The sequence below is a fragment of the Ambystoma mexicanum genome, chromosome 7p (genome assembly GCF_040938575.1).
Source record: "Ambystoma mexicanum isolate Mex_15411 chromosome 7p, UKY_AmexF1_1, whole genome shotgun sequence".
Taxonomy (NCBI): Eukaryota; Metazoa; Chordata; class Amphibia; order Caudata; family Ambystomatidae; genus Ambystoma; species Ambystoma mexicanum.
Genome location: NC_090939.1, coordinates 63,525,776 through 63,552,514, shown reverse-complemented (window position 1 = coordinate 63,552,514; position 26,739 = coordinate 63,525,776). Strand labels below are relative to the sequence as shown.

The window sequence follows — 26,739 nt, the reverse complement described above, 5'->3', positions numbered from 1 at the left end:
AGTAACAATTACGGTCCTACTAGCCCTTGTGACACTCGGATTGTGCAAGTGCAGAAACAAAAAGCGCAAGGGGGTGCTAGTCTGCGCGAGATGCGAAGTTCTAGGGAGGGAAGAGCAGGGTAAGGAGGAGAGAGTGCAAGTGAAAAGGGGAAGTAAAGGACGGGGGAGGGCCACAGAAGAGGCTAGGTGAGTGCTAAGGGGAGGCCAGGAGGGCAAGTGCCAGGGAATTGCAAGAGGTGCAGCGGGTGAGGAACCACATGCTAAGAGCAAGGAGGGGGGCGGACTGGGCGGGGGGCCTGTTGCCCTGCAGTGCTCGGAGTGAACCAGGCACCCAGTCACTGCGGCATATGGCGGTGTTAGCAGGGGAGGGGGAGAGGGAAGGATGAAGAAGAAAGGAGGGTCTTGATGAGCTTCCGGAACTTAAGGAGATTCCGGGTCAAGCCTGAGAGAGGCAGGAAGACCATTCCAGAGGGAGGCTCCTGCAGAGGAGAGAGATCTATCCCCATTCTCTGCTCAGAGAAGCATCTGATCTGCAGAGTTGGAGCTAGAAGACCGAAGGGCTCTAGCAGGGAGGTATTTAGGGAGAGAGAGTTGGAGAGAAAGGGGTCAAAGATGACACCAGGGTTTTTAGCCTCACAAGATGGTGAGGGGAGGGGGCCCATGAAGTGTGGCCAGAGAGTAGGAGGGTAGTGGGAGCAGGGGTCCCAATGAGAAGGATCTCAGTCTTACTGTCATTAAGGCAGAGATCATTGGCAGCCCCCCATGCCTGAATAGCAGTCAGACAGTCTGGGATGAGAGAGGAAGAAGAGGTGGAAGTAAAGGGAAGCTTGAAGGAGAGCTGTATTGTTGTCTGCATAACACTGGAAGTGAGCAGAAAAGGAGGAGATCAGGTGAGCCAGAGGGGCAAGGTTGATGTTGAAGAGCCATGGCGAGAGGATAGAGCCTTGTGGGGGTCAACCAATCAAGTGCCAGGCCTGTGATGACAAGGGGGTGGTGTGGAAAGAGCTAGAGTGCATTGAGGAGGTTGGTGGGGAGGTGGTGAAGGAGCAAGCAAAGGTGTCAATAGAATCCAAGGAGAAGGTACGGGTGTTAGTAGAATGTCGGTGAAGATATAAATATATAAAGGATATTGTAAATTTGTTGTTGGAGGAGGTAGGCTATTTTTTGGAAGAGGTGGTTTGAAAAGAGATGCAGGAGAGTGTGGAGGAGAAGGGGTTAGAAGGAGAGATCCAGGCAGCGGAGAAAGCTTTAGGAGGTGAGAATAAGAATGTGGAGGGGGAGAGTAATTGGGAGGTTGTTGGAGAAGACATTGAGGATGATGTTGAGGAGAGGTATCAGGTGAAGACTGAAATCACTGAATAGATACAGTATAGGGAGGAGGCGGGTGACAGTATAGGGAGGAGGCGGGTGAGGCCCAGATGAGTAAAGGAGTGACAGAGACTGAGGAGGAGGCAGTAGAAAGTGATAAACAGTGATTGAGGAAAATTTAAGAGTTTGAAGCGAAAGAGTTTGTGGGGGAACAGATAAATGAAACAGAAGGTGGAGTGACCCAGGAGGTAGTTGTAGGCAATGCTCAGCAGGTTGGGGAGGAGAGATGTGCAGATGTGGGTGGCCTATGAGAGTTGGAGCAGGGGAATGAAGGAGAGGAGATTGTTTGGATATTTGAGGAGTGTTTGTATTTTCAGGGAAGGAGTTTGATGAAGAGTCGGAGGAGTAATTAGCCATATGTTATGTTATGTTATGTTAAAGGTTCTTATACCATGAACTGTAGCCACTTGCATGGTTTCTTGGTGCTCTGGCCGATCTATAAAGCAAGGGGTTGGGGGGGTAAGTTAGCCAGACTGAGCGGGAGACTGAGCGGGAGAAAAGAGCAAGAGAGCTATGCCATGCTGTTGGGAGCTTCAGTTCGCTTGACACTGTTCACTGAGCGTAGGTGTGTTTTTTGGTTGGTAGTCGTCATGTGCTGTTGGGCGAAGCTATGTGTGGTTTGTTTCGTTGTTGTGGTGTAGTTCAGAGTTTGAGAAGGTGTATGCAGAAGGGTGAGTTTTTAGTAGGGTTGGTTAGTGACAGTACCCTTTCCTACCCCTACTGTTCTGACTAACTGTGGCTCATATGCCTACCTCTGTCGTACATTCTGGTGTGCAGCAATTACCACCCCCACAAGTTCCTCCTGGAGTGATGTGTTCCCTGCGTCCCACGGTCCCTCCCTGCGAGTTATTGTTCCCTAACACAGATGGGCTAAGTGAGAGATTGGCTCACTAACACAAATGGGCTAAATGTGAGACAAGGCTCACTAACACAGATGGGCTAAATGCAAGATATGGCTCACTAACACCGATGGGCTACCGCCATGTTGAAACACCTAAGTTTGATATATCTGAGTAGTGGGATAAACGCCTACATTTGAGACCGGGCAATAAAAAAAGGCATGAAATTGGGACACAGAAGTGAATAGAGAACCACCTATAACTGGGACACAACAGTAAATGGAGAAACAGCTAAAACTGGGACACAGCAGCAAATGTAGAGGCACCCACGTTTAACACACCTGAGCAGTGGGATAACCGCCCACATTTCAGACACAGCAATAAATATAAACTGCCTGAAATTGAGACGCAGTAGCAAATGGAGAACCACCAGAAAGGTGGACAGAGCAGCACACGGAGAACCACGTAAAAATGGGACACAGCAGCAAATGGAGAACCACCTAAAATTGGGACAAACCAGTAAATGGAGAAACAGTTCAAATTGGGGCACAGCAACAAATGGAGAAACACCCACATTTGAGACACCTGGGCAGTGGGGTAATTGCCTTTTTTGTTGCCTTTCGTCCATCCAATTTGTTGTTTTGGCCCCAACCTGCACTCAGGCCCCACAAATACACCTTTGTTGCATGTCAGATTAGTGTCCGGTTTTTCATTCTCAGTGGCTGTCCTGTTACTTTCTTGCTTTCTTTAGATTTTATAAATCCCATACATACCTGGTGCCTTGCAAATACATAACGGGAAGCTTAACGCTTTTTCTCCCCTTCTAGGAATGCTGAATCTGTTTTTTTTTGCATTGTGCTGTGTTTTAAAACTGAGCCCTCCCAAGCCCTTCTAGGAAAGTTGAATCTGGGTGTTTTGCATTGTGCTTTGTTTAAAAACTGAGCCTTTTTCTTCCCTTCTAGGAAGGATGAATCTGATCTTTGCCTTTGGGTAACTGTGGCACTGTTTCTGGGTCCCTTTAGGATCCCTCCCACCCTAGATCCCCCCGCAAGGCGTGCCGTTCACTGTTGTGTGTTGCTTGTTCTCCCTATGTGTCTTCCTTTGTTGTGACCCTGCCCACCCCTCCAATGCGCATCCTCAGTTGTGTGCCACAGGGCTAGGCATCTCTCTCTCTTCCCTCAGGCATCTCTCCTCTTTCCTACCTCCTTTCTCACCCTTTCTCACCCGCTATGGTGCTTGCTGTTTCCTCTATGTTCTACAACTGCTACTCTATCTCCTATGCTATCCCTCTGACTATGTCTGGTAAGAAGAACTTCAAAAGGGACATCCTGGTCTCCAATCCCGGCCTCCCTATCGCTGATACCTACACCAGCGCTTCCTCTAGACAAACCCTTTACCGACATCCTCTTTGCCGTTCCCTCTTCAGGCCTATGGACTCCTCATATGGTCTCTGTTGTCACCCCTTTTTCCTCCTCTCCCGTTAATGGTGGCACTCAGTGGGAGGTACTCCGGCCCTCTTCCACTTCTCCAAGACCATCATTAACGTCTACCCGAAGGCGGTGTCTTGGTCCAGGGCCCTCAGCCCAATCTCCCTCTTTTCGATAGGCATTTCCCATGTCTTATCAACTTCCTTCCTTCTCCTGCTACTCCTAACTACACCTCTCTGGCACCCTAATCATCTTCTCTGGCTACTCTGCCACCTCTCTGGCACCCTCCTCATCTTCTATGTTTACTCTGCCATCTCCTTCCTCCACCACTGTCCACTCTCAGGCACCTCTACCACCTCTGCAGGGCGTACCACTTGCATGTACCCATCCACGGAAGTCTTTCAAATGTGGCAATCTGCTCCACGTTGCTACTCTCAATTCTCGCTCTGCTGTCAAACATTCCTCTGACATCTGCCGACTCCTCTAAGAACTTGATTTGGATGCTCTTGGTCTCACCAAGACATGGTTTGCAGCCAGCTCTGTCACAAGTGTTGACACTCTCCTCCCCGATGGTTATAAGATCCTCTCCAAACCCAGAACCAACCGTGCAGGAGGTGGAGTAGCTCTGAGCTTTCTGAAGTGGAACCCTTCTTCTGTCATTCCCACGCAGGCCTACTCCTCCTTTGAATGCCTGGTCTGCAGGCTCTCTCTCTCTCTCTTACTGTGGCCACCATTTACAGGCCACCTGGCCAGGTTGCCCTCTTCCTTTCTGAGTGGGCCGCCCCCTCCTCTTCTCTCCTTGCCTCTACCGCTCACCTTCTTCTCCTTAGAGGCCTCAAAATCCATCTGGATCCCTCTAACTCCTCCTCTGGGCTCTTTCGCAATCTCTCTTTCCATACTACCCTCTGACCCGACACACTCCGCCGGGCACACACTGGATGTTCTCATCTCTTCTGACATCCCCCACACAAACCCTCTCACCACTCTCTCTTGGCCCAACCACTTTCTTCTCTCTTCCCACCTGATGCTCTCTGTCCCCCAGGTGAAGCCGACCCCAACACTGCCACCCACCTTCCCATCCATCCGGCCCATGAAGTGTGTGTAAGTGTAGGCTTTTGCCTCGACTTTCACGCCTCCTCCTATGCCTGCGGCAGACTCACACTCTGACGCAGCCCTCTTTACCTGCATCTCTCTAATACTCCTGATGTCCTTGCCCCTGTCATGAGGATCCATCTGAAGCCCACCTCCAAGTGTAACCTTTGGTATGACTCCGACCTTGCCACCATTAAATGCAAGTGCAGGGTGGCCAAGAGGAAGTGGAGGGCTACAGGCGCATCCTCTGACAAACTGGCCTGTCGCCTGCTCCAAAGGCAATGCAGGCTCTCTGTCCTTTCCAAGAAGAGAGCCTTCATCCAAGCCTGCATCTCTGCGGCCTCTAACAACACGGCCAACTCTTCAAAATCTGAAAAGAGCTGGGCAATTCTGCTGCAGTCTCCACCTCTCCTGTTCCCTCCCAGGCCCTCTGCACGCCACTGGCTTCTCACTTCACCACTAAAACTCATGACATCCTGTCCTCTCTCTCCTCTGCCTCTCCCTCTCTTGGCGCCTCTCTGGCTGCCACTCCCTCTCCTCTTCCGTTCTCCTCTTTCCCTGTGTTCACTCCTGATGATGTTTCTAGACAAGTCAGATCTATGAAAGTATCGTCCAAGCAGATGCTCCCCTGCTCCTCCAGAACCATCAAGGACCAAACCAACACCCTTGCTCCAGCTTTGGCAGATTTCCGCAATAACTCTTTTGCCACTGGAACTTTCCCCTCCTCCCTAAAGCACTCCCTTTTGCACCCACCCCTGAAGAGGTCTTTTGGCAATCCTTCCTCTCTGGCAAACTACTGCCCTATCTCTATCACTCCTTTCTTGGGCAAACTCCCGGAAAAGCTGCCCATCTCCCAGCTTATTCTCCAGGCTGAATCTGTTGGTTGTCTCCATGACCATCAGTATGGCTTTAGAGCAGTAATAAGCACGGAAACTGCTCTCCTGAACACCCATGAAGACCTGCTCTCACATCTCCACCTCAGGGTCTGGAAGAAACTCAAGACCTTTCTTTTCACTTCTGCTTTCTCTCTCTCTATCTCCCTTGCTTGTGTTCTTGTCTGGTGCACTAACTGGGTACCTGTCCTTCTTCTGAACCTTATGGGGACTAGGCTCCTTCACGACCAGTAGCCCCATGCCCTGCCTCTGGGCCTGCAGCGCACTAGGGACTGTATCTGCAACCTTGCAGTCACCTGCCTCCTAGCACTTACTTAGAACCGGCCACCCTGGCGTCCCTAAGCTTTGCTTATTGCACTCTCCCTTTCCCTCGCCCCCTGGCATTTCCCCTCTCCCTTTTCCCCTGCTCTTGCATGATCTGAATGGCACAAGACCATGTAAGATTGTTGTTTTGTTCCCCTTGTCTTACTCTTCCTTGTCTTGTTGTGCCTAGAAAATCTTGTGTACAGACGCGTTATAAATGACTAATCATATCATATCATATCATAAAATACGAGGTGATTAATATCCAGGAAATTAGTGTCTATTATAACCTGGGTTAAATAACAATGCACTGGGGCTATGCAATCACGACGAGCCTTGGAATAGTTACAGTGCTCGCCCATTGGTCGATCCCCTGGCTAAATGAGCCGGAAAAACCCACAATTTCTTGTATAGCCCATAGATTGCCCCCATGTCACTCACCTCCAGCTTGCTCAACTTCTGTCCAGTCGCCACTTAGTCCTCTGTGCTGCTGCGGCACCCATTCCTCTCTCCTTTTCCCACGTTGCTCCACGCTCCTTGCCGATTGCAGGCAGGCTCCTTCGGTGTCCATCTTGCTCCTTCTCGTCAACTCACCATCCATTGAGCCTTTTCTGCAGAGCCACAGCCACTTTGCTGTGACCCCCCCATGCGGATTCCTTCATATGGGGAAATAGGGGTTTGAACAATAGTATGGTTTTTCCTTATGTGACATGTTATGGACTTCAAATCCTATGATCCTTCACCACAGAATATTCTGGCTAGGGATCACGGGAGTTAAGGTCCAAACCATCTCTACTGCCACTTGGTGAATAACATGCTATATATTCTCAGGAGCGATGCAAGTATTAGCTGTATCGACCCCGCATCTGGGCATGACCAGGAGATATGGACTGTTACACCTCGTTAAATACCCTCACTGTTACCGGGCATTTCACTTGGTCTTCATGGCCCGTAACTCCTGGTACGGCCCGAGGGTGTGGTGTATAAAGCTTAATTAAAATCTGGCACAGCGACTTGCTGTGATATGCGGAATGCTGAACAGGGAACACCTATCAATTGCAAATTGCTCTATCCCTGATGTCAGCCCTCCGGATAAGTGGTATGCTGTACCAACCACCTTTACTCCCTAAAAGTAGGAAATACTCCTACCAAAGGCAATTATTAGCTACAAACACAACCAACACAAAGTAGGAAACAGACACAAAGGAGACCTCCCGCTACACCACGGATAGGCTTGGATCCGTAGTACCAGGAGAGCGGCGCCACCGGCCGGGCCCCTAATATTAATATGGCCTGATCGGAAGCAGACTTTTATGGTAAGAATGTATCTTTTACCAGGCGTGGCGCTGGACGGATTCCTAAAATCATTTTACCGCCAATGTGAATAAATAAGGAGTAAAATACTCCCACTTCTAAATCCTATCGGGAGCCCTACCTGAGGGGCATGTATTTGGAATTTGCACTACCATGATCTTGAAGTGAGTGCATTGATGAAAGTTGGGAAATCTTAACTTTTGTTATGCTTTATGTTTTTGTCTTAATTATGTTGATCTCAATCCAAGCAATGTTTGTAAAGGTGTGATACTGAAACCCGATCTCTTCTCTCTTAAGAAGACCCATCTGTCATCAGAGAAAAGGAACTCAATTTATTTCATCAGCTTGAAGGGCATCCAGTGGCCCTTAAGGTTCAGTTATGTGGGGCAGAGACCCACTGGTTCACCCTCAGTCGCTCACAGCTCAGGTCCAGCTGACACACTTGGAAACTCACATGCATCGCACCTCACCAAACAGTCCCTGAGATGTCACTCATTCACACGCCAAGAGGCGTTGCTAGGTGGCGGCTGAGGGGACTATAACCCGGATAGAAGCTCAGGGGCTACAACCCAAAGGCTAGCTAGCCCAGAGTCCCGACAGTCCCGACATTAGTGTAGCCCCGGATCTTTTCCAGACCTAGCAACACCCCTGCGTGACACCCCAACAGCAGGCGTGAAGGACCATTGAGATGAGATCAACCATACCCTCAACTCACTCATGGCCGGTCTTTACTATGCATTGCGATTTGCAGTTGTATATTGTATATGAATCCTGTGAGGTTGTAGACCTGTTCCAATATCAAATCAATAAACTACACTACACTACAATGTCAAGATAAAGGGGGGACTCAGAGAGTTTAGAAAGAAGCTGCTATTGAAGGTTAACACGTCGCGTAAGAGAGGGGTGTGTGCTCCAGACATGAACGCAAAAACACTCAATAAGAGGTATTGTGTGATGCGAGTGGGGTGCACACATGAGCCTGATGTTGAGTTCACCCATATGTTCTACCATTCGAGCCTATTGCGACCACACATTAAAACACAGTGCACCCAACCGAGAGAACTGTAGAGTTGCCCTCAAAATATTTGACCTCGTTTAAATAAAACAACTGACAATGTGCTTGTTGCTTCTTTCCATACTTCATTCCTTTTAGTTAAGCACTTTGAGACTTCACAGCACTTAGGCTTCAGGATGCCCACCTCGCTTGAGCTCTTTCTCTCCTCTCACTTCCTTTTTTTGCCACCCTCACATTCACCTGTGCGGAACAACACAACCTCCCATGATGCGTATAGAGCCAGCCAAGTCTTTATGCTTGCTCATTATTCCCCTCGCAATCTAGGGGTGCTTCCGCTCACAGTCCTCATGTTCCGTCTTTCTCCACGGTCCGGCACTTTCCTCTCTCTTGTTGCAGTCCATCTGAAATGCTTCCGTGTCCATCTCTGCCTCTCACAGTTGCCCGCCGTGCTCTCCTTCCATGCCGTTGCTTGCGTTTGAGCTGTCTTGCAGAGGTCCCTCTGAATGTTTTCTACAATCCTGGCTCCATTGCACAAAGCAAGTCTTTCCACATTCCATTTTTTGCCATAAGTAGTTTTGTGGTGAATCGCCTGGATAGGGATGGGTGGTCCATAGTGGGACAACATGTCTCCGTCACCCAGTCTCTGATACTGGTGTAAGCCTGAGCTTTGCCCTTCTGCCTCTCATAAGGAAAAAAGGAGCTGCTCCTGTCAAAGAGTTAGGGCTTGTCCTTTGGGCCTCTAAGAGACTGAGGGCCCGATTCACAACTGGGTCTTAAGTACCAAAAAGGTTGTTAAAAGTGTTAACAACCTTTTCAGTACTTGAGACCTATTCTGAAGGTGACACATTCTTCCGAAGTCGGTATGAACGCGCCACTTTCGGACTATATGTCGCGGTTGCTAGGATGGGTGGGAAACTAGTCTAGCAACCGCCACATTCGTTACCTGCCACTTAAGAGAGGTATTCTTGTGGCACTCCACTTTTAAATGTGCGCAAAGTGGCTCACATATACAGTACCATTTTGGTGCCTGTTTTGTGGAGAAGTGCCACAAGAAGCCTTGTTGCAGTGCACGGTGCATATGAACACTTTCATATATACCAAGGTAAGCAGCCTCAACGTTGTATCTTGCAACGTTGAAGCTGCTTACTTTGGTGTTTATATTCACCCGTGTTCTCGGCAGCAGTTTTGTAAAATAACAAATATGTTGTTATTGTACAAAAATGTTGCCGAGATTTCAGGATTGCGCCAACAAACAGGCGCAATGCTTATGGTGCACTGTCATGCACTACGAGGATGCCCAGGCCCACTTGAGAATAGTGATGGAGCTTAGGCGTCCTGTTTTGGCGCAGTGAATCATGCTCTTTAGCACGTTCACTGCGCCAATTTAAGAATCGTGTTAATTAGCACGTCTCACTGCACCATATCTTGAAGCCCAGGCACCACGACTGCTCTGAATACAATAGTGCTTTTGCTGTAATCTGCCTGTTTCTACTGGAAACAGGAGGATTGCAGAATATCAGCAGCACTTTCATTAAATAACAAGGGAATCGATATTTAACGAAAATGCTGCTGAGATGAAAACAAAATGCACTAACTGTGCCAGCAGGTGGAAAGCAAGGTAGTGGCAGCCTTGGTTTTTGGGCAATTTCTAAATCTTTTTCTGCATCATTTGCAAACAAAGATAAACAAATGCAGTGCAGGACCCACCTGTCGCCATCTGCACAACCCAACAACCGTGCTTGTTGTGACACTCCTCCTGTACGACACCAATTTGGTACCGTGCTTTGGCGCCAAATTCAGGCAGTTCTGAAATTGGAGGAGTGCCACAAGAATACCCATGCAAAGTGACAGATAACGAAAGTGCCGGTTGCTAGGTCAGTTTCCAGACCTTCCTAGCAACCGGCACCCATATTCCGAAAGTGGCGCCTTCAGTCTGACTTCGGAAGAATGCGCCACCTTCAGAATAGGTATTAATTACTGAAAATGTCATTACCACTTTTTACGAGATTTTCAGTAATTAACACCCACTTAAGAATCGGGCTCTGAGTGCAGCTGCCTTGCAGTTGACACGTGCAACCATTGCTGTTTGAACGAAGCTTTTGATTAATGTATTGATTCTTTCTACCCGCCTGTTGCCTCGAGGATGGTAGTGTGCCTCCTGCATGTGTTGGGTGCCATTCTGGTCCGGTAGGCCTGCATTTCTGCATATAGGAACTGTACGCCATTGTCTTTCATGCTCTTTGACGGGGCTCCCCCTTTTGAAAAAACTATGTGAAGGGGACGAGTGCTGATTTTTTTTTTTTACTTTAGTCCATTTAGAGGCATAGTTTGTGAGGACGACAGCAAACGTGTGCAAACAGTCCACATGATCCAACAGGCCTATCAAGACCATGACCACATTTTGCCCCACCTTCCCATTCAACAGTCTGAAGGAGTACTGGTTGTGCCATTAGATGCTTGTTGCTTCCACGGAACACATGGAAATGTCCCACTGTGCGCACTGCCTATTGATCCATGGCCACCAATAGTGCTTGTGTAATATTGTTTTTGGTAGGGTTTTCCAAAGATGACCCTCGTGTGCCAGAAGAGCCAGGCTCATCCTTGCCACTGTTGCTGGAACCATTTAGTTGGACCTTATTTACAGGGCGCTCACTAGCATCTATGAAATACGGTTGTAGAACCTGCACAATGTTTCTCTCGCTAGGTCACCTTTTGCAGACATGCTCCCTGACTCCGGTTAGGGTGGAATCATTTCTTATGCGAGTTTCCCAAATCTCTTGTGACATCTGCCCAGTGATAGGGTTGGAGATCATGTAGACTAGTAACAAGGTAATTCCCTCTTAAGTATGTTGATTTGTGGGCCTTTGTTGGGGGTATCCATGAAAGTAAGTCCTTGTATACCTTTCATCGTACCAGGGAAGATGTTGTGACAAGTCTTGTAATCAGACTTACATCTACCCTTTGGGAGTTCAAGGCTTAAATACAGCACCCTCCTATTGTCATGAAACTATCTCAGACAAAGGTCCTACTACAAAGGAGAGAACACAACCTTTTTTCTATTTCCTAAACGTGACAACTCTCTGTTTTTAAAGCAATCTGAATGGAATAACTGCAAAATGATTAATACCACTAAAGACTTCAAGGTCCAGAATGCCTGTGGTAGTGAGACAAGCAAGAGGGGCTCAGAGGTAGTAAAGATCCAGAGTGCAGCTATTCTGAATGAGCGGTCTAGTTGCTGCAAATGAAAACACCTGAGCTGGACATTTAAATGGAGAAATGAACTGCAGCTGAGAGAAGAAGGTGGGGATGTCGTGTCTGTAGCAGACCAGTGTGCAGAGGTCGCTGTGAGAGTAGACGCAAGCCCAGCAGATGCCAAAGTGAAATGGGAAGCCAGAGGACCGTGCAGAGTGTTTACAGCGTGAAGTGGCTGTGAAGAATCAACTTCCAGGGCACCAGTGGTCCAGGGATGAATATCGGTTTCTAAACCATCAATCAGCCCCAGACCTCTAGTAGAACACAAGGGATCTGAACCTAGATGGTTGAACTGCGTCTGCAGGAAGTGATATTTGTCCCTCAAGTCACAAAACAAACTCTTGACCTCTACACAGGGCTCTGATCCTTTCAAGGATATTGTCAACCGTGCCTGAAGCGCAGTGGCCAATAAATGTTCTTATCACATGCTTCATTCTGGTGGTAGGTGCATCACATGTCTAGTTTCATGATAAACCTGGCCATCTATAACAACAGCACAAACCTTTCGAATGGCAAAGTTGTCCCATATGATCTCTCTGTTTAGGCTTCTGAGGCCAATTTTAATATTGTATTTGTGTCCATCTTAATGGTAACAGCGATCGGACTCAACCACTCTATGGCCTCCACTGGTTCATTAACTTTGCACTTCAGCAGGTCATGTAGCACTGCCTCTAGTTCTTTTGTGGTCGCTGGCTCTGTCTCCCCTTTCTGGTTCATCGCGATGACAGCCTGCTATAGGTGTACTTTATGGGTGTACCTCCTGAGCGGTGCAGATTGGAACACTGCTGCACGTCTCTGCCACATCTCTCCTTTGCATTGCCAGGGCCTGTTCTCTGGTGCTCGGGTGCAGTTTAATGTTGAGGTGTGCTTGGCGTGGCCTTTCCTGGGGATGTACACTGTTCCTTTCTTGCTCTCGCCTTTGATTACAATCTCATATTTAATGTTTGCCAGCAGTGTGATGGTTTCCTCAATGAAGTGGGTTGGGTTTTGATGTAGCTTGCAAACAACTCACTGCATATTTGCATGTTTGCCTCTTGAAACCATGGCTATAGCCAACACTGTGTCTTCCGGCATCAGAAGTTGTTTCCAGCCCAGTCTTGCACTGCACATGCGCACACATGTGTTTTCGTCTTTTTGTTTTCTGTTGTGATGTGCACTGAGCTGCATTTCTCTGCTGTGTTCATCGGGTGCTGTGGACCTGCTCCTTCTGTCTTCGCGGTGTGCCACCACCTTGATGTGGCAGACTTTCAGGACGAGTCCCCTGAGTGACGCTGAGGATCACGTGTAAGGTGCCTGCTTCTACCAGTTGTTCCACATCAGAAGCAGTCTCTTTCTTGGCATGTGATGGGTGTCCTTTCGTTCTTTTGGGCATTCCCATCATCACTCACCTTTTCACTGTCACTAGTGCAGGCGCAATCTTTGCTAGGGTTTGTGTGCATGTGTTTGCTCCAAAGTTAGTTTGATATTGGTTACCAATGTCATGGGCTCTTTGAATATAGGATCTTTACTCTGCTATGGGAATCCGGTCTACGAGACGCTGTTTCGCTGGCTCTCGCGAGACCTATGCAGACTTGCACGTGCAGATTCCTGTGCTACGCCATTCAGAGCGCGAGCCGTGCCGGAAGCACCAGCGGTCAAGGAGCTATTTCGAGAGATGGGTGCGAGGCACAAAGGGATTTGAATTAACAGACCATGTGCACAAGACATATTTCTGCTAAGATTAGGAGAGACAAGGACATCTGCAAGTGCCAAGTGTTGAACAATCACGGGGGCAAAAGCCTATGTCAGGTGGGGTGAGCAAGTCTCTAAAGGCCTGAAAGGGTAATGACACCCTGTTTAATAAAATCAAATAGTAATAAAAGAGACGCTGAAATCGACAACCTCGTGGTCGCCTAACACGTGACTCAGAAGTCGAAAACAATGGCTTTTCATTAAAAGCTCAGATGGAGATAGAGGTCTGCTCATACTCCCATGAATGTTCCAGAACATTGAGCAGACTACGAGTTCAACTACAAATGGAAGGCCTTGGCTAAGGATCAAGTCGATGACATACGATGTACTAATTGGGAGAACAAGGAATGAATTGAGGCATCTGGAGCACCTAGGCTTTATTTTCACTCACGTGCTGCTAAACGAGCCAAAGGTCCAAGGTTGGATGGGGTTGCCAACCAATCATAAAGCCTGTCACTCACTTTCACATACAATGTTGAATTGACCGTCCCGCTGCCATACTCTCTGCTATAATCAGTATATCACGTAGGTAGAAGTAGGTCAGCGTGTGTCCCACAGACAGTCAATGAGACATTAACACTTATATTTTTCTGTAAGTAGACATGTTCCCCTAATCCAATCCCTCCCGTTAATAGGTTTTGCGTCCGATGACATCATAAATGACATATGTTAAAGTATATAAACTCTGTACCATCAAGATAAGGTGTGAATACGCATGCATCTATTTTGACCAGTGGTTTTTGTAAGGGACTCTCATGGAAACAAAGACCAAAAGAGGAATGGACCAGAGGAGTCACGCGCAAGGAGCCAAGGACCACAAGAGAGTGACTCTCCAGAGTCGCCAAAGAGCAGAGGGGTGAGAGTTCAGAGCACTGAGGTCCTATTTAAACAAGCAGTGACAAAGTCAACAGGTTTGACTTGTGTCTAGGTAATAGACAGGCATATGCCATATGCCTAGCTTATCACACCAATTCCCAACTGTTGCCATCTTTTGGCCAGGCCGGTGCCGTTATGGCAGTGCTTGGCAAATGCCTAGCCGATGTCTACACAAAAGCTCAAGCTGTTGTCTTTCCCAATGCTTGCACTGAATTGAAGAGACTGCAGCGCAGTGATTGCTACAAAGTGTATTGAGTGTAAGGTGGGGCTTGCCTGAAGTATGGCATTCTTTGCTTTACTCAATCACCAAAATGTGTACATAGAAGCATTTATTAAAAGAAAAGGATACAGTAATATTTTTAAATGAACATTTACGCATCACCTGTCATAGCTGCATTAACTTCCTCCATCATTCATGTAGGAAAATGCATACTTTTACCAACTGACACTGTTTACAGCCCTGTGCAGTTCAGGTTTAATGGCAATCAAAGTATGTTTAAAGTATTTTTTTCTATTTGTGCATTTTAGTGTAAATGATGACCAGCAGCTATGACTAATAAACATGCTCTAAACATGTGTGTATCAAATAGTTTCTTGTTTATTTAGCATGCACAGTTGGATCATAGATTTCTGTTCATGAATATAGTGTTTTGATATTTGTCAGGGAGGAATCTAGTGTCATTCGTTTTTTTTTATTATTCCAAGAAATGTCTAGTCTAGCCACCAATCAGCAAGCGCCATTCCAGCTTGAAAACCAGAGATCAAGCCCCTTTGTCTGTGAAGTCAGAGCTCACTGTGGCAGCCCCTCAACCTGCCCCTGCCCCCAGAGCAAACAGTTTCACAACATAAAAGAGCAAAAGCAGGCGGGTCAAATTTTCCCACTATTGCAGCCAAACCATGGAACCTACTCACCCCGGCTCTGCGAGCTGAGCACTCATACTGGACCTTCCCCAGATCTCTAAACATGTGACTGTTGGCATGAATGGCCAGATGTCTATTCTACTGCCGTGCTGTACAATTGTGAAGAGCAAGTGGTCTTGTAACAGCGCCTTGATGCCCTCGGGTTTAGTGCGCTTTATAAAAGGAAACATAAATAAATAAATAAACCTGCAGAGCAGTCTGTCTAGTGTCTGCTTGGATGACATGTAAACAACCTGCTCTCTGTTTCTATGGAATTGCACATTTGATTCAAGTCCTGCCTAGCAAGATGCATGCCATGGTGAAACAATGCCCAAAAGACTTCTGTGGTTGCCCCATGCGAGGCATGAAATAATCAGCCGGTCCTGGCCCTCAGGCTTGCACCATATTGCATTCTGGTACTAATAGGTATGACCTAGAAATGTGGAACGCTACACATATCCAGAAATCCTAAATGGCATGCTTTAAAGAAGCTAGGACTTACAGTGCAAGGTTTAAGAGCCCCGACTCTGCATATTATTTCGAGAAATAAAAGTGTGCTTTTGTTTTTCTGCATCCCTAGCGCAAGTAGGCTTTTAAGATGCTCATGCAATCACCCTCTCTGCCCCATGTTCATTTCCCTGAAATATCTCAGGAGCTGAGCTTATGGAGCAGGGATGGTGAAAAGGTCGGTCTGTTAGGCCTGGCACAAAGGTTACTCTCCAATTAAAGGAACTGCTGAAAGGGGCCATTAATGCTATATCTAAGACCAAGCTTTTCATAAGAGAGGCAAAGGAATGTTGGGGACTAAGTGATGGCAATCTGCATAAGGGTAGTGCAATGTACCTTATGACTCCTTGCTTTTGGCAATAAGCAGGGGTGAGATGAAGGTCAGGAACAAGGAAAGAGAGCGCTGAGGGTGAGCATGCGCACCAGGCTGGACTGAGAGGGCGCCCACTGACTTGAAGCTACAGAAGCAAGCTGTCCTCGAGCAGAGGCTTGCCTATGCTGGCTGGCCGGTGGCCTTGCAGTACCTGGGGCCACCGCGCACCATCATGGCATCTGCCCTCCCCCAGCAGGACTGAAAGGGGCACAGGGCATGGTGGTGCCATGGCAGCTCACCGAAGGTGCCTCATAATTGCAGCTCCTCTGCTGTCTTGCTCCTAAGATCACAGAGTAAACATGCCCGCCCCAGAACCCCACTTTAACAGGCCTGCATAGACAGATGCCTGGCCTGCCTGCTGCCTTTCATTTATGGATAGTGACAATAAAGCTGCAAAAGCTTAACATTGTTCTGTAACAATTTATATTGTGTCAGGTATCATTATTTAGTGATTTGTGTACATTATTTAAAGTCATTTCTAACGCAGACAATATTCAATTAAGCCCCTGGAAGCCAAACATTAACACACGGCAGTGCAAACTAGAGCTGGTTAGACATGTGGTCACGTGCCTAAATTACAGCCAGGGATCAAATCCTGGCTTCCCCACTTAACCAAAATGTGTGGTCCTGGGCAATCATTTAATCGTACTTTGCCTTATCTGACACAATTGTGAGTCCCTAGAAGTGATTGAATTCAAAGTGCACACTAGTGTGTAGATGATACTGCAGAATTGGTAAAGCCAAAGATTATGGCATGTGAAAAGTGAAAATGTTTTCTTTGTTGGACCCAATTCCCCATACAAAGAAATATTTGTTTCTTCCAAATGTGTGGTTGACCCAGAGGATCTCGCTCGCAGCTGCTGTTAGTAATAGATGAGAGGAAGTTCAGTAAATGAAAATGAAGCTAGTGCCTCGAGTTATTCTTTTACTTGAGAGCAAAATGATTGAAGCAATAGATAACGCAGCAGCATTAAATACTGTTGTAAATAGTGTGATGAACCCTGTGGAGTCATCACTGGCCCCCAGCCTAAGATCTCCACCCAGGTGGCCTGGGGAAGGCAGCCACTACCTGATCCTAACCCTGGGGGTGGTATCAGGAGGCAGGATCACATGGGAGGAGATGGCTGTCAGGGGGAAGTGGTGACTACTTTAGGAGAGAGGCAGTATTCATAATCTAATGGGGATGACAATCTTCTAATTCCCCGATACCTGAAGACATGTTGTCATTGTTCAATTCCCTCTCATGAAAATATCCAGAGAAGATGTTGTGACTAGTCTTGTAATAAGACTTACATGTACCCTTTGGGAGTTCAAGGCTTAATTACAGCACCCTCCGATTGTCATAAACTATCTCAGACAAAGGCCCTACTACAAAGGATAGAACACAAACCTTTTTTCTATTTCCTAAACGTGACAACTCTCTGTTTTTAAAGCAATCTGAATGGAATAACTGCAAAATGATTAATACCACTAAAGACTTCAAGGTCCAGAATGCCTGTGGTAGTGGAACAAGGAAGAGGGGCTCAGAGGTAGTAAAGATCCAGAGTGCAGCTATTCTGAATGAGCGGTCTAGTTGCTGCAAATGAAAACACCTGAGCTGGACATTTAAATGGAGAAATAAACTGCAGCTGAGAGAAGAAGGTGGGGATGTCGTATCTGTAGCAGACCAGTGTGCAGAGGTCGCTGTGAGTAGACGCAAGCCCAGCAGATGCCAAAGTGAAATGGGAAGCCAGAGGACCGTGCAGAGTGTTTACAGCGTGAAGTGGCTGTGAAGAATCAACTTCCGGGGCACCAGTGGTCCAGGGATGAATATCAGTTTCTAAACCATCAGTCATCCCCACAACTCTAGTAGAACACAAGGGTTCCGAACAGAAGAGAAACACAAGCAAATTATAAACCTCCTTGATCAGTTTCAGTAACATGGATGCAATGGCAGGCTTATCTCCGAAGGGTCGTGGATTTTTGGTTTGTTGCAACAGAGCAAAAATACATTATTACCCAATGATAAAAGGGACTATCCATATAATGTATAAAAATATCTACTTTATTATTATCACAACAGACGGTTCCAGCACACTACAAAATACAACCCACCCTGTATAGGAATGCAGAGGGCAGACTGTTCCAAAGAAGGAAAAGGGATGCACTCTGCATACTGACAGGAGGGTGGTCGGTATAGTAAATATTCGCAACAGTTCAAGGATACTTGTCTTTAGCACTAAGGGAACACTGGGTCTTAACATTTCTCTAGGGGCCTTCGGAGAAGGACCAGGGGGACAGAACTACAATGCAACTTGTGCTTGTAGGTGTTCTTGGTGCTCGAAAGGATAGAGTCCGTTTCAGGGTGCTTTGCAGCTTCTGTGACAAAGTTCAAGATGGGAAACAGCTGGGGGTATCAGGCGGAAACCAGTTAAGCAAGCATGGTTGGACGGACAGCTTGGGGTCAGGAATCGCTGTCTCAGTGCTAGTTGGCAGTTCTGAAGCACTGGTCCAGGCGTCTCTGAAGTCTTTAAGCAACTGTGGTGTAACAATGGTCAGCGTTGCAGTCGTTTGCAGCTCGAGGGACTCGACTGGCACAAAATTGTCCTTTAAGGCGGACGTCGGTAGATGCTTGTCAAGGCACTCGTCCCAGTTTCTTCACCCGGGCTTGTGTCGTCTTTTAAGGTGGATGGCCCAAAGTTGAGGAGTGTGTTGCAGGCAGCTGCCTTGTTCTGGGTTTCGGGATTAGAGACTCTCTGGCACTTCTCACCTAGGAAGCTTGTTGCAGAGACTAGCAGGGCACGCTGTGTGCTGGCTGGATACCGGTTCTGGAGCTGCTGGAGGATCCTCTGTATTTGGTATCTCCCTCTGCTCCCTGGGAGATGTTTAGGGGAGGGACCTTGCTTCCCTCTTGGAGGCCCTGGCCTTCCTTCACTGGCATAATATATAAGGCAGACAGTATCTTCAGCCAGAGTCCAATGATGAGTTCTTCTAGCTACTCCTTGCAAAGTCTTCAGATGATCTGCCAAAGGAGGTGCTTGGCCCCCTTTTAAAGCCAAACGGACCACAGGGATTGGTGTAGGATAAGCCTACCTTAAAAAACCAATCCTGGGCCACCACCAACAATCTCCTGTATGCGTGAGGTCATAACCAGAGTGCTTTGCAACAGAAAAGGTAAAGGGGTGAAAACATGTAATAGTAAGTCTCACCCATCTTTCTCTCTGTTGTAGATCAAAGGGTTTCTCTGATTAATTGAGCTCTCTGTGCTTCCTGATGAAAGCAACAGGTCTCCCTTGAAGCTGTGCCGAGACCAGACCCTCTGGCTCCTACAAACCACATTCTCATACTTTTTGAATGGGGTTGCCCTCCACAGTGGACTACTGTAAACACACAGTCCTAGATATGACAGCTCACTGTCAAGTGATACTGAGGGTGGGAGCTTGCTTCAGGTTGACAGAGTGCATATGAAAGGTTGTTGGGGTTTACTGTCTCCTTTGTTAACCTCTGCAGCAAGGCCCCATGTGTGCCTGTTTGAATTACCCTATGAAAAATATAGAAATCGCTGCCACCTGCTGCAGGGCCCAACAAAAGGACAGGGAAGATCCATGGAGCCTTTTTTAGTTAATCAGGTATGCCATGGCAGGCGGAGGTTTTGGTCCTCCCCCTTCTGGAGATGCGCTGTGTACTCCTCCTGTCATATCCCAACTAATTATGACGTGGGGGGACTGTGCTTGTAGGCTGTCAGGAGTGTGGACAGAGCACAAGAGGTGTGCCACCTCTGATAATCAAGAAGAGGAGACACTGAGTCAATCCTGTGAGTTGGCCTAAACGCATAGGTGACCCCAGGGCACTCCAAAAAGACTATGGGGGTCATTACGAGGTAGGAGGTAACCATGCCGCTATTTGCTGAGCAAAATTCCTCTTGTAGAGGAAACCACTAATCCACATTTCCAACAGTCAAGAGGCTGTACAGAAGCAGCAACAAGGGTGTAATTCCTCTTTTCTGGGACATACGTTGAGGGAAACCTGCATTCCGGATTACCCACAGCCAAGAGGATGTACAGTAGTAGCATATGAGAAAAAGGGGTGTAATTCATCTTTTGTGGGACACCAAATAGGGTTAACCTAGAACCCACATTACCCTCAGCCAAGAGGCTGTGCAGATGCAACAAAGAAGTAACAGTGGTTTAAGTTCTCTTTGTTGGGATATCAAAGGAGGAAAGTTTGTAACCCATATTGCCAAGAGTCAAGAGACTATAAAGAAAGCAACCATTGTTCAACTGTTTTCTCATGTGATGTTGGTGTGGAGAGTTTGAGGAACGAACATTGCCACTGTGAAAAATTGTAGAAGTAGTAGTTTTACCCTGGCAGGCAAGTAAACAAGGATAGTGATCTATAGTGGTTAGCCCTGGCAGGTGAGTGGACCAGGAAAGAAATAGATAATGTGAAACATTATATTGGTGGCAAAAGGGTGTGGCAGAAAGAAAGTGTTATCTCAATATTCATTTGTCTACAAACTGTTGCTTTGCAAGAAGATTCTGTTTTGCTATCCTGACAGAGGTATTCAGTTGGAACAAGAAGTGTGATATGTCCATAAGTGCTATATGTCTTGAAGTAAAACATTTTCTTAAGTCACAAACTGCTGTTTGGTAGAAAGGCATTGCTCTTGGGAAAAAGGATATGTGGAAGATATTAAATACTTTATTGTGGAAGAAGAGTGTTCTGGAAAGACAGTTGCCTTAACCAAAAGGAAAGTAGGAGGAATAACAAGTATTTTGTTTTTGGAAACAAGTGTTCATGAAGAGACATTTTACATTACCCAAGGAAAAGTCCTATTGGGAGTAAAGGAACTTTTGTGTTGGGTTAAAAGGGGAACTTTGTTGACTCAGAACTGTTCTTCAAGTGTTCCTGCATTGAGCCAGGGGAAGGGAACACAAACCTGGTCCGAAGGAGTGCTCTTTGAAACCTGTATGTTTGAAACTTTGCACTGGGGTGATGAATTGAAAATTGCCAAACATTCCTTGTATTATTTTGCTGTTTATATTAGTGTGAGGGTCAGAGACTTTTGGACACTAGGTCCTCCTTCTTTAGTTTAGTTTGTCAGGTAAGGACATTCTCATTAGGATAGTGAAAGAAAGGAGTTTATCTCACCCTTGATTGTTTAATAAAATGTCAAATTCTGAGAAAACTGTACTTTTGTCTCCGCCTCACATTTCTGACCCCTCACAATAGCCTCTTCCCTCTACCCGCCAATATCACCTAGCCACCCCCCGCCATCACGGATCCCACCATCCTTGTCAACTCATATAATGATTTAATAAACCAAGCAGTTGACACTCAAACTGCACAAGCCTAAACCTACCACCCACAAGAACTATTAGTTCACCCCAGACCTTGCAGCTATTTGTGCTAAGAAGCGAGCCAGCAAAGCGCTATGGCGCTGCAACCCAAATACCTCCACCAAATCTCACTTCCTTACCATTGCCAGGGAATATAAACTTGAAATGCACACTACCAAAGCCTCCAACTTCAACATGAGAATCTCTAACGCGAAATCAAACTCACACAAGTACTTTACTATCCTGCAAGCACTCGGGAACCCCACTACACCAACATCTACCATCGCCATCAACGACACTTAGTGCAGTAAAATCCAATGCACACTATTAGAAATAATTGCCTAGCAACAGACCATCCTTGCCAAAACCCATCTCGCTCAACTACCCTACCTGCAACTCTCATTCCTGCCTTTTAACTTCCACCCTATCACAGAAATTGACTTGGCCAAAATAATCAAAGGTCTCGAACCCTCCCAAAGGTGACACGTGCCAAGGCCCTCTTATAAAGTACTGTGCTGATACCCTCCTACCACTCTTCACCATCATCATAAACTCTTCCTTCAACTCCTGCACTGTCCCAGCCCACTAAAAGAATCCTGCGTCCTCCCCCTTTTGAAAATAACTCTCTCTTGACCCTGCTGTCACTATCAACTACAGCCCCATAACTACAGTACCCCTCCTGCTAGATATTCTAGACAGTGCAGCATACCTCCAGATCCAATCTTACCTTGAACAGCATCACATCCTCGCTTCCTGTCAATCTGGTTTCCGTCCCCACCATGGCACGGAATCTGCCCTACTTGAACTCACAAACCAGATAAATGACCTCAGCAACTCTGGCAAAGACAACCTCCTCCTTCTATTGGACCTCTTGGCTGCTTTCGACCTGGTTGATCACAACACACTCGGCCATCACCTCCGCACAGCCACTAATTTCTCCCCCCTCACCACCAAATGGTTTGCCTCCTTTCTGGCCAACAGATCCTCTCGTGTCTACATCAACAACTCTGACCCCCCCCCGACTCCGGTCTCCTGCGGTGTCCCTCAAGGATCTTGTGTCTCCCCCATGCTCTACAACATTTACACCTAACCTCTCCTTGATTATCTTGACACCATGGGTATCTCCTACACTAACTACGCCAATGACACCCAGATCTTTATATCCCTCTCTGGTACCCATATAGAAGATGCCACCAATCCCAGTTCCATTTACAAGACAATCCGGGCTTGGATGGCATCCCACAGTCTCTGCTTGAATGATGATAAAACGGAAATCCTGATCATCGACAGTCACACCACCCTCTCCAAACTCGGCCCAGGCTACCACTCATTCCTGATTGATGGGAACACTCTCCCTGTATCCCCAGTCATCAAAACACTAGGTGTCTACCTCACCGCTACCCTCAGCATGACATGTACATGCCATAGCCTCTTCTGCTGCCCACACCTCAAAACTCTTGGACAACTGCAAACCCACCTGCAAACCTTTCCTCACTTCTGACAACCGCCTTGCTATTGCATGAGCCATCATCAATGCAAAAATCGATTATTAGTTATCCAGAACAAGGAACACAGGGTTGCCCTCAACCTCTCAAAAAACGATCATATCACTGCCCACAAGAAAAATGTCCACTGGCTTCCAATTCAAGACTGTGTTAAAGACCCTGGCCATCACCCATCTCTCACAAAGGCCGCCCCGACTAAACATATCACACCCACATGCTCCTGCCACAGTCACAAGTTGGCCGTTCCTAGATTCAGAGGAACAAGCTTCCCTGTCACCTTTAGAATGAATAATACTAATAATTTAGCATTTATATAGCGCTATGAACCCTCAGGTATCTGAGTGCTGCTTATTATTAGCCAAGGATGAAAGGCTGAGTTTGGCCCTGCTGGATTTCGAACCTGCATCAGCAGGCTCTGCACAGATCTCAAAGCAAGCGCTCTTCTCCCTGTGCTATTGAACCGGCTAAACCGGGTGAACATATATTGAATATTTAAATTTAATAACGAAAAATGTTATAGAGAATGCACTTTTGGGGGGGGGCGATGGGATCCTCAAAACCCCTGTTTCTGACCCCTAAAAACCCACCCCGACTGTTTCCCAAAAATATTTAACCCTTTACCCCACGCCTAAATGCCTTCACTATACACATTTTCGTTATAAGATATTCAATATATGTACATTCTATATAAAAGATTCAATATAAACACTGTATGCCATTTATGAACTGTACCTCGTGTAAATAGCGCCCAGTTGCCAAATGCAAAAATAAAATAAATAAATAAGAAACCCTGGAGAGTGTGATTTATGAACATATAGGTACAATAATGAAAGTGCATTCTTTTTGGCAACATTGTTTACTTTGCTCTGTTATATATTAATTTAAGTACTTGGATCACAAGTTCATGAATCCAGGTTTTGTTTAGTGAACCTTTTATAAGGTGGTCAATGCCGGAAAGCAGTCTCTACGCCTGGAAACTGGAGTCAAACCTGTGGTGCTCTGCGTTGCCTTGCTTGCCCCTGAGCTATCCTCCCGGCCACTTTGTGTTGCCACCCCACCATATTCTGGGACTGCTGTAATTATATAAAGCAACTTCTGTCATTAACTATTTAGGGAAGCTGCAGGATAGTGGGAGGAAGCTGAAAAATAGGTCAATGTGTTCCTAGTTTCCAGCCATTGCTTGTGTGATTTTGGTGGTGTGGGGTTGCAATGCAGGGTTTGCGGTATAGGGCGTATGTTTCAAGCTTTGCGCTGTATTGTCTAATGAGGACCATGGAAAGAGGGTACACAGTGAGTGAGAGGAGAAAGTATTCTATTTCAGCAATAGCACAGCTTTTGAGGGCCTTAGCATGCTGTTATGGCTGGCAGCCCAAGATTATAGCAAGCCATTATCTGCCCGAAGAATGGGGCATTATGGCTGTTAGTCTCCAGGGCCAGTACCCAGGGTACTATGAGTGAGGTAACAGAGGGGGAACATGGATTGGGGCGAAGCCTGCAACCCATGAGGTGTGTGTATGTGAGAAGAAGAAACATGACTGTCACGCAAATGGAAGGCAGCGTTCCGACCGGATTCGCCCTTCCTTGTCCATGGCATGGGCATAGCGATGCCAGCGAGAGCCAGGGGGCTGGATATTGAAGGAAAGGCCTGCACAGTGCTGCGTTTGGGGTCGGTGCGTATTAAGAGGGCGAGCAGGTGGAAGGGTCAGCTGAGGGGTGGCGGGGTGCAAGGGCAGGCCAACAAACAGGGCACCGGGGGATTAGGCTCTAGGCACGAGCTTCGAACGCGGGCTGGCATCGGTTTCTAAAGCTGCCATCACGCAGCGCTGATTAGCGTATTCCTTTGGTCCCCATAACACATGAGGTCTCCCGGATCCCCCTTCTATTCCGGTGGTTTCACGTCGTCGCCTGCGCCTCACCAACACACCTGTGAAGGTGGTACCCATGCCAGGTGATGGCGGTGGTGCCATGCCGAGTGTGTTCTCGCTGCTTGGTTCTCTTGGCACTCCTGGGTCTTGATCACCTCTGTGTGCACCTGCCTGCTTTGCTGCTCTTGCATTGCACCTTGTGTTGGCTTTGGAAGCCATACGCTAGCTTGAATGAAAGCCTGCATGCTGCATTTGCAGCGTGCTTCATGCTGTATGTCAGCACTCTGTGACTCTGCAGCACGCAGGCTTCCGGGCGATCCATTCCTTTGCTCCCAGTGTTTCTAACGCCCCCCCCCCCGGTGATGTCACGGTGCGTGCTCTCGCTGTGATCACAACTGGGTGCTCACTGGATAGAGTCTGGGGGCTCCTCTGAGAGATTGCCCGCTGGCCGGTTCCTCTCCACTCCCTTTAGTGTTCTGGATCCGGTGTTTTGGGGATATTTGCAGCCTCATATTTACCCAGTGGAGGGTGATTAAAGATATTAAAAAGGACAATAGATTTAATTACAAAAATACTTAACCCTTGAGAAAATGAAGAGCCTGAGCATTATATATTGACCTCATAACAGCAGACCTTCTGACTGGGCACTCTTACTACAGACATCAGAGCACTAGGCGACACTCATCGCAGTACACAACACTAGTGGCCACTCACAGCCATCAGAGCACTAAGCGGAACTCATGGCAGCAGACCTTCTGAGTGGTCACTCACAGCCATCAGAGAACTAAAGGACACTCATCACAGTACACAGCCAGAGTGGCCACTCACAGCCATCAGAGCACTAAAGGACACTCATCACAGTACACAGCCAGAGTGGCCACTCACAGCCATCAGAGCACTAAAGGACACTCATCACAGTACACAGCCAGAGTGGCCACTCACAGCCATCAGAGCACTAAGCGGAACTCATGGCAGCAGACCTTCTGACTGGGCACTCCTACTACAGCCATCAGAGCACTAAAGGAGACTCATCACAGTACACAACCCGAGTGGCCACTCACAGCCATCAGAGCACTAAGCGCAACTCATGGCAGCAGACCTTCTGAGTGGTCACTCACAGCCATCAGAGAACTAAAGGACACTCATCACAGTACACAGCCAGAGTGGCCACTCACAGCCATCAGAGCACTAAAGGACACTCATCACAGTACACAGCCAGAGTGGCCACTCATAGCCATCAGAGCACTAAGCGGAACTCATGGCAGCAGACCTTCTGACTGGGCACTCCTACTACAGCCATCAGAGCACTAAAGGAGACTCATCACAGTACACAACCCGAGTGGCCACTCACAGCCATCAGAGCACTAAGCGGAACTCATGGCAGCAGACCTTCTGAGTGGTCACTCACAGCCATCAGAGAACTAAAGGACACTCATCACAGTACACAGCCAGAGTGGCCACTCACAGCCATCAGAGCACTAAAGGACACTCATCACAGTACACAGCCAGAGTGGCCACTCACAGCCATCAGAGCACTAAGCGGAACTCATGGCAGCAGACCTTCTGACTGGGCACTCCTACTACAGCCATCAGAGCACTAAAGGAGACTCATCACAGTACACAACCCGAGTGGCCACTCACAGCCATCAGAGCACTAAGCGGAACTCATGGCAGCAGACCTTCTGAGTGGTAACTCACAGCCATCAGAGAACTAAAGGACACTCATCACAGTACACAGCCAGAGTGGCCACTCACAGCCATCAGAGCACTAAAGGACACTCATCACAGTACACAGCCAGAGTGGCCACTCACAGCCATCAGAGCACTAAGCGGAACTCATGGCAGCAGACCTTCTGACTGGGCACTCCTACTACAGCCATCAGAGCACTAAAGGACACTCATCAAAGTACACAACCCGAGTGGCCACTCACAGCCATCAGAGCACTAAGCGGAACTCATGGCAGCAGACCTTCTGACTGGGCACTCCTACTACAGCCATCAGAGCACTAGGCGACACTCATCACAGTGCACAACCCGAGTGGCCACTCACAGCCATCAGAGCACTAAGTGGAACTCATGGCAGCAGACCTCCTGAGTGGTCACTCACAGCCATCAGAGAACTAAGGGACACTCATCACAATGCACAACCCGAGTGGGCACT

The 26,739-nt window shown here is 47.5% G+C and overlaps 1 protein-coding gene across 4 annotated transcripts in view; it reads left to right on the top strand.

The window, feature by feature from the left end:
* LOC138525691 (immunoglobulin superfamily member 2-like) overlaps positions 1 to 26,739 on the top strand; it is a 172,311-nt gene that overhangs the window by 73,401 nt on the left and 72,171 nt on the right. The gene's annotated exons all lie outside the window — the stretch shown is intronic.